Below are 9333 nucleotides of genomic sequence, written 5' to 3'. Positions count from 1 at the left end.
CCGAAACAAGAGATTTTTTAAACAGCCTCAGGGAAAGACTGAGAGAAGACCCATAGCAGGTGTCTATCTCCCAAGCGGAAAGAGCTTAGATGTGATGGAGGTGAGCTCTGGAGACTATGAAAAAGCAGATGTATATGAAAGATTTAAAATAAGACTAGCTCTGCATGTACATATACAGAAAGGTTATGTAGCAAGGGAGAGACCTGCATTATATCCCTAAGCAGAAGATGAGAGCAGCCCACCCCAAGAAGCACACCTCTTTACTGAGTGATGGGACAGGGTGCATCAGTAAACGAATCCTCTTTGCTCCTGCTCTCCCACCACTGAAGATTTGGGTTCCCACAGCAAAGCCAAGCTTCTCTGCTGGCTGGGAAGCATAGCTCAACCCTGTGAGCTGCACTGAGGACAGGAGCTTCCCTGTTTTCATCCGCTTGTTGTCAGTCAGCACCACCCACAACAACCTTCATGGGAGACATTGGATTAGTCATTATTCTGGATTTGTGTTTCCTTTCTGGTAGAGATTATGGGGACCCTAATGATGCAGATTCAGATCAGGAAGGTGGTGGGATAGGTAAAGCAGAGGAGAAGGAGAATGGGTGCACACATGCTCCCAGGGGTTGTATGTAAGTCCTCCAGAGAGGCTTCTGTCCATTACCTGACTATACTCAGGGCATGTCAGTGTAACACCAGTGGAGTTTCCCAATTTGGGTGCAAGCAGAAAATATGCTGGGATACACTGGCTGGATATGATAGGACCAAAATCAATATAGACAAAGTGTATTTATTACACATCCCTGACCTGTCTTTGAGAATACATTCTTTCAAATAATGGCTCCAGCAGCTGTCATGCTCCCCGCTTTTTCACACCTGAAACTTCCTTCTTGTCTCTACAGGATCATAAAGTTTGGTTTAAAAGCACTATCTCCCACTGATTTTGCTATAGACATGGCAGATAGCATCTCTTAAATTAAGGCAGAGGTGTTTCATTCCTGTCGGCTCTTCTGTCTTGGATTTGGCTTCTATTTCTGTGGGAGAAAATGAGCTCCTTCTAGATTCTCAGACTGCACTTCCATAAAGCTGCAGCAGAAAAACTGGAATTAATGGAATATAAAGTGCTACTACACCTTCGGCTTGATTACACAAAAAGCTGTGCAAGTTAAAAGGACATCAGATCTGCTGAATTGTAACTAATAAAAAGCCATAAAAGAAAAGAAATGAGATCACCAGTGTTACTCATACGAATTCTAATGCTATTTTCATAATGCATTACTAGGTTTGAAGATTGCTTGGTGGCTAATAGAGCAATTCTACCACTTAACCATTTGACCAAAACAGTTAGAGTATTTAGGTTTCCCCATAGCATGTGAAGCCTATAATGTCAGCCGTGAAATTCAGAGATGAAATATTGCAGAGTATCTGGTCTCAGCTCTCTTCTGGAAACAGTGATAACACTGGTTTCACTGTGCAGGCTGCTACAGTGTTCATAAGCTTAGATGGTTTTAACTGCTAACTTTCAGACCTAAAGCATGGTTTCTCACATAAGATTTTCTAGCTCAAGCGTGTCACTCCAAGACATTTGTGGTACTGGGGATCACTTTTGCAATGCCTAAACTTTGCAATCACCTTGTAGAATTTGTAACCCGGGAATAGGTGCTAATTACCCTTACTGTGAGTAAGGACAGTGCCTTTAGTGATTCAGTAACCAATACAGTCTCCACCAGAAATATCAGTACAGCCTTTTGTGTCTCTGTGACTTCATGGCATTTGTCCATTAGACTTCCTGAGGAGGCTGTACAAGATCAGCTGGTGCTGAGCAAGCCTAGCAAACATTCATAGCACACAACTTTGCTTCACCAGCAGTTCTGTTTTGTACTCGCCCAAAAAACTGGCTATCTTACATCACAGAATTTTCTCAGCTTGGGGGAATTTGAATACTTGTCTCATATATTCAAAGCATATCTTAGCCACAGTGTAAGTATAAACAGCCTTTGGAATTAGCTCAGTGCATTTTTGGTGCTGAACAAGAAAGCTGGGATGAAGAGTAGGATAACACTTAGGAACAACAGGAAAAGAAGGTACCTCCAATTTTAACCTACTCCTATGATTATTTCTACTCTTTTATGCAATATAAAAATGCATTGCTACTACTTTTATTTATTGAATAACTCAGCATTTTATGTCGTTGCTATTCCAATCCATTAAAATTGAGTAAAAGTAGAAATTTGGAGTGTTAAGTAGCTCCAAGGCTTGATCTTGATAAGATGTCTGAATAGCTATATTCTGGATTTCTTTTAACATCTAAGTGTCAAAAGTGAAAGTGAACATGACAACTGTGAAATATTTAACGTCAATTTACAACATTTTAGGATAAAGCCTTTGTGGCTTTGCAAAAAGAGATTTTACTGGATCTTAAATATAAATGAACTTGTGTAAGTAGCTGTACTTGTTCCCCTTTCGTTATCAGTGGATAGAATGGTAGTCCACTGTACCAGGGCAGACCATGTGTATGCAGGTGGCAATTTTAGACTTCAGGATGGAAACATAGTCAGACTTTTTCCTTAATCAGCACTGAGTGCAAGTTTCTCCTGTTAATCCTATCGGCCTTCAGAGCAAATTGGTCCAAATGAGCCTGAAGGTGTAACGTTAACTGCTGGATATGCGTTGCTAATTATACTGATGGCAGTGATAATTAAACATGGCTACCTCTTGCAAGACTGGCCTTACCGTTCACTTAAAAAACCAAACCAAAACGAAACATTATTTTGTTTATCTCCTTGATAGAGGCTGGCCCTTTCAATGCATAGCAAATGCAGTGCTTTTCTTTTTTTAAGACAAATGATGGTTTTGCTTCACCAATCCTATAGGTTTGGGCTGCTGCTTTGCAAAGCACTGTAGTGCACCACAGCCATTCAAAGTAAAAAGGCTTTTTTCTGCTCCTTTAAAGTGGAGCTACACTGAGGAGCTTGTAACAGCTGGAACAATTTTCTGAAGATGAAGTTAGTAATAGTGCTGCTGCTAGTCCCACCTCTTATGAAATGCCTATCACTTTTTTCATATAGTAGGGAATTGTAAATTAATTCTTCTGTCTCCATGGGTTTGGAGTAGAAATGATGCCTTCACAGTTCAATGAAGTGGAAAGTCTTTCATCAGTAGAAAATCAACCAAGGAATTGGATGGCAAAGGCCTCATACATTACAAAACAGTTGTTTGCAATTAAGGCCAGGAGTAAGATGTGCATGAGTCTGTCATGTTTCTTTTTGTTTATTTAATCAGCCTGCAGCATAACATTAAATAGTTTGAAGTGGCATTGTTTCCTTGCCATGTCTTATGATTTGCTTTGTATTATGTGTACAGTGTATGTACTGTATCAAAGGACTGCAATCTGTTCAAAATACAGATGTTTAATATTTTGCCCAAATCCTGATCAATAATCAGGATGTTTTCATAGAAGCATTAGCCTTCTAAAGTAGTGATCACTGCTGCTGTGGGGAGATTATTTTGGAAGTTTAGAGAATCAGCTAGAAAACGCAAGGACGTCAGCAGAGTTAAATTCATTGTGCTGCAATGTTTCTCTGCAGTCATAGTGGCAAAGATGGTGTCAGCCTCTGCTGATGTTTCTTTTTCAGTCTCACGAAGCATACATTTCAGGGACAGTGCACCATGAGAGAGACCTTTGTAACTGACTTGAAGTTGAATAGAGTCAAATCTGAACTGAAAGTAAGCTAGAAAAAGAGTCATGTAGCTTGGTCAACATCAGCCCCTAAAGTCATGCTATTGCCAGTTTTAATAGGGATCTCAGAACAGCAGGTAATCTTATTTACCATATGCTAAGCACGGTGCAGCAGATGGACGATGGCATTCTAGTGTTTTCTGTGCTTTCCTTGCACTTGTCAATTCAAACCCTGGGAAAAAGGCTGGTATCCAGATTGATAACACATGGATGTTCTCTAAGGGCTTGACTCTTTCATCGGTGCAGTATTGCAGAAAGAATTGAAAATCCTTTCTCTATAAATGTAAATGCAGTTAGTGATAGCTGGTAGTTCTGAAGACGAGTTTATTATGTCTGTCTCAAAGTTGTCAGAAGGTAAATCAGGCTTTAAAGAACAGATTAGCCAGAGCTGATCAGCTGGTAGAAGAGTGCTATGGAAAATCACACATAAAGCATCTCCTCAGAGAAACTCATAAACGAAGGAAAAATCAATTTATACGTAGTAATGATGATTAGCCAGGGCACATCACTTTTTCAGTAACATGCATGAGCCTTCAGTAACAAAATTAAATTCTTATAAGGCAATCTGAGACTGAACAGATCTATGCTGTTAATGTTTTTAAATATTTTTTTTTCTACTTCATGACGTAAATCTTATACAATAGACTCTGAACACTGTCACTGAATTAGAAGACTAAGTGCTGTAGCCCAGTAGCCAGTTGGTGTCCTTGGAGTTTACAGGTACAATAACAAAAATTGTTGGAGATTATAAAAATATCTTTATCTATAAAAATATATTTAAAGCATTTATCATAAGTCCTTTTCTCTGCAAAAAAGCCCTTTAAAAAGTAAAATTTATCATAACTTATTCTGTTTCTGCAGTCATTTACAAATCTGAGAACCACGTCTGCTCAGGGATCTCCAATGAGTCTAAAGTAGTGTGGTAAGTATTTTTAAGAAACTAATAAAACAAGTCATAGCATTTTCAAAGTGAATTAGGAAGGAAAATAAAACTTCTATTACCATATCATATTCATTATCAGATTTTGAAGGTACTACTCAATCTTCTCTGTTTCATTTTATACATCCAGTCTTGCAAAACGGTAAGAGGGGAGGATATAGAGTATAGCTCAGGAACACCTTGTCAGTGGGTTCAAGGGGTTTCTAGCTACATAGAAGAGGAAGGCACTCAGTGCTGCTACATCTGAAGACCCCGCTCTCCCAGAGGAGACATCCGATGACTGCAAACTGTTGGAGTTTGGAAATGTCTTCATGCTTTCCTTGTCTTTATGTCTTTCCTGAAGCATTAGCTGTTGGCCGTTTCTAGTGACAGGTCATGACTTGAACATACCTTTCTTTGACCCAGGATATTTTTAGTGATGTTACTCACCTTTTTAGGATAAGTTCATATATCGTCCATCCTATTCGAAAAATCCTGGCAGTCAGGTGAAGTTCCCGATGACTAGAAGAAGGGTAATATAACCCTCATTTTCAAGAAGGGGAAGGTGGAAGACCCGGGGAACTACAGACCAGTCAGCCTCACCTCTGCGCCTGGCAAAATCTTGGAACAGTTTCTCCTGGAAAGCATTCTAAGGCACATGAAAAACAACGAGGTGGTTGGTGACAGCCAACATGGCTTCACCAAGGGGAAATCCTGCCTGACCAATTTGGTGGCCTTCTATGATGGAGCCACGGAACTGATGGACAGGGACAGAGCAGTTGACGTCATCTACCTGGACTTGTGCAAAGCGTTTGACACTGTCCTGCATGACATCCTTGTCTCTAAACTGGAGAAACATCAATTTGATAGATGGACCACTCGGTGGATAAAGAACTGGCTCGATGGCCGCACGCAAAGAGTTGTGGTAAATGGTTCGATGTCCAGTTGGAAACCTGTAATGAGTGGTGTCCCTCAGGGATCGGTGTTGGGACCGGTCCTGTTCAACATCTTTGCCGGCGACATAGACAGTGGGATTGAGCGCGCCCTCAGCAAGTTTGCCGACGACACCAAGCTGTGTGGTTCGGTTGATACGCTGGAGGGAAGGGATGCCATCCAGAGGGACCTTGGCACGCTTGTGAGGTGGGCCGATGCCAACCTTATGAAGTTTAACCAAGCCAAGTGTAAGGTCCTACACCTGGGTCAGGGCAATCCCAGGCACTGCTACAGGTTGGGCGGAGAAGAGATTCAGAGCAGCCCTGCGGAGAAGGACTTGGAGGTGTTGGTTGACGAGAAGCTTAACATGAGCCAGCAGTGTGCGCTTGCAGCCCAGAAAGCCAACCGTATCCTGGGCTGCATCAAAAGAAGCGTGACGAGCAGGTCGAAGGAGGTGGTCCTGCCCCTCTACTCTGCTCTTGTGAGACCTCACTTGGAGTACTGCGTACAGTTCTGGTGTCCTCAACATAAAAAGGACATGGAGCTGTTGGAGCGAGTCCAGAGGAGGGCCACGAGGATGATAAGAGGGCTGGAGCACCTCCCGTATGAAGACAGGCTGAGAGAGTTGGGGCTTTTCAGCCTGGAGAAGAGAAGGCTGCATGGAGACCTCATAGCAGCCTTCCAGTATCTGAAGGGGACCTATAAGGATGCTGGGGAGGGACCCTTCCTTAGGGACTGTAGTGGTACGACAAGGGGGAATGGGTTCAAACTTCAACAGGGGAAGTTTAGATTAGATATAAGGAAGAAGTTCTTTACAGTGAGGGTGGTGAAGCACTGGAATGGGTTGCCCAGGGAGGTTGTGGATGCTCCATCCCTGGCAGTGTTCAAGGCCAGGTTGGACAGAGCCTTGGACCATGTGGTTTAGGGCAAGGTGTCCCTGCCCATGGCAGGGGGGTTGGAACTAGATGATCTTAAGGTCCTTTCCAACCCTTACTATTCTAGGATTCTATGATTCTATGATAGGTTAGTCTTCTGCTTGCATAGTGGACTGAAGCAGCTCCATGTGGAAGAAGCAGCTAAGCATGAGAGTCAGTGCAAAGGAGAGGGAAAGAGTACATCATGTGGGCAGGGAGGTTGGGACCTTGGCAGGCATCAGTGGGTTGATTTAAACTGCCATGGGATTGTAGGCTTTTTCTACAAACCTGGTTTCTAATGTTTTTACACAGAAAAGAAATAACATTTTATCCTATTTAAATGAAAGCAGAAATACTACTACCTATAACATTCAACTCCTGACCCTTTCTTCATGAAGAAGGGTTATTCAAGAACTTCCTGGTCACTCAGTCATTATACCAAAACCAACAGCAGTGATTTGTAAGATGTCATTAACAAACAAGGCTTCTGGATAATCCTTGCTCCAGTACTAACAGCTTTAGGAGAAGCTAGGCCTGGAACTTTTTCGAGTGGGTATTCAAAATCCCTTCCAAGGATGGCTCTGTCTTTGGCCTTTTCCAAGGAAGCGTATAATTTATTTCAGACATATGCTATTTCTGGAACATTCTCCAGCACTGCTAAAACTTCAGTGAGATATATCAGTTAAACTGCAAGCACACTCCTTTTGCTAGAACACTCTACTGCATGGGAGATGAACCAGTTGCATGTGTGAAATCATCTGCAAAATAACTGTATTCAATGGCTTCAGCATGGGATTTAGGTACTGCAGTTTAATAATCAGTTTATTCCATCAAACTGAAAAAGTCTGGAAACAGAATTGTAGAATTCAGAAAAACCTCAAAAACTCATGAAATTTCTGAACTAGCACCTTAGACAGGTGTATGAGCATTTAAGTAGAAAAGTCTCATCTGTTACAAAAGCATCATTTGAAAGCTTCACACGGTAATTTCATAGGAGCTTTATTCTTTCACTGTTGTTAACATTTGATTGTTTAGAATAAAATAGATATAACTTGCTAAATAATGATTTCAACAAGTCTCATCATTATCAAGGAGCCTACACTGAGGACAGGGAAATGAAGTTTCTCTAAAACTTCATTGTCATGTGTTTGTGGGTTGATTGAACTTTTGCTTCTATTTTCTTCAAATTAAGATCTACACTTTGATCTTACATATTACTAAAATCAAAAAGGAGAAGCAATATAAGTTAAATCTTTAGTACATACATTCAGACGTGAATCTTTTGCATTCACTCAGCAGTCTGGATATATCCCTAAGGCATGTGTCCAGTATAAGTAGCTGCTAATATAATTAGGTATTGCAGAAAATTTAAATAATAGACAGCTGTGAAACAAATTTTAATGGTTCTATTGCCCAAGTTTCTGAGTATACCTCAGTGTCTTGCTGTACAGAATTCCATGCATGGCTCACTGTTGGCTTCTTGAAAAGAACTTTTTTTCTGGAAGTTTACCTGCTGTGGACCTTGTATTATGGTATCCTCTGCCACTCAACATCACTGCTGAGGTCATCCAGGGTGGGAAAAAGGAAGATTTCTAAAAGTTACTTCCTCATCTTTTCCAGTTGGATGGTTCCAATAAGTTGCATAGGCTCCCAGTATGAATTACATCAGCTCACCAGGGAGTAAACATGTGCACAGTAGTGTTTTCATAGCTTGGGTTTGAATGGTGATTGGACTGGCTTGTGACATTGGGCTTGGACCTTCTCTGTGGTCTGTGTGATGCTGAACTAATGGACAATACTTAAGATGAATGTTAATGGTGGGAGAGATCTTCACAGTGCCACAGAATGGTTGAGGCTGGAAAGGGGCTCCTTCCCCTTGCTCAAGCAGGGACACCCAGAGCCAGTTGCCCAGGACCGGATGGTTTTTGAATATCTCCAATGATGGAGACTCTGCAACCAATCTGCGCAGCTCGTGTCAGTGCTTAGTCAGCCTCATAGTGAAAAAGATTTTCCTGATATTCAGACATGCCTTCTGTGTTTCAGTTTGTGCCCATTGCCCCTCTTGAACTACTGTAATTTGTTGCTAAAAATGTTGTCTCTCCTGTATTGTTAGACATCATGGCAAATAAAAAAACCCCAAACATTAAAATAGGGCAAATACATTTTAATTATGCTTATTTTTCTTTGTTTAAGAAAAGGCAGTATAGTGGGCTAACTGAATCACTGATCTCCAAATATCAGTCCTTTATCTACCTATATACTAATTTCTGAAAATACAATTTCAAATTCATCTCAGATATTCTTTTGTGCTGCAAATTATGGTTCTATGTAGTTTAAATAGCAGCTGGGAAAATTTGATAAAAATGCACAGAAATATTAGCAGTTTTAATCCAAACATTTATCAGAGCTGGGAAGCCTGCAATTTTATGGTACAGAAAATATGAAAGATGCAAAGTGTTTAGAGAACTTGAATGCCATAAGTTAACAGCTGCAACTTCATATAGCTGTGCATCAGTCTGCAATCATAAACTCAAGCTAAGAGTGCTCTTTCCAGTCTGAACACTCATGATCAATTTGAATAGAAATGATTCACTCAGGATTTGGAAAGCAAAGCATAGATGCTGAAATGAATTATTAACAAATTGCTCCTGAAGAGGTAAATACCATAAGGTCAGAACTTCTCAAACTCGTTATGAATACTGCAGCAAAATCCCCATTAACCTAAGTGTGTGCTTTGGGTGGTGTGTTGAATCTATGTATTAAGATTCAGTTTTGAAATTTTCTTTTCACTAGGTCATGTCAAAAAGACTCGAGGACATTGCATTGCAGGCTCAGTG

Source organism: Strigops habroptila, chromosome 6, assembly GCF_004027225.2.
Source record: "Strigops habroptila isolate Jane chromosome 6, bStrHab1.2.pri, whole genome shotgun sequence".
NCBI lineage: Eukaryota > Metazoa > Chordata > Aves > Psittaciformes > Psittacidae > Strigops > Strigops habroptila.
The sequence above is the reverse complement of the archived record's forward strand: the minus strand, read 5'-3'. Positions refer to the sequence as shown.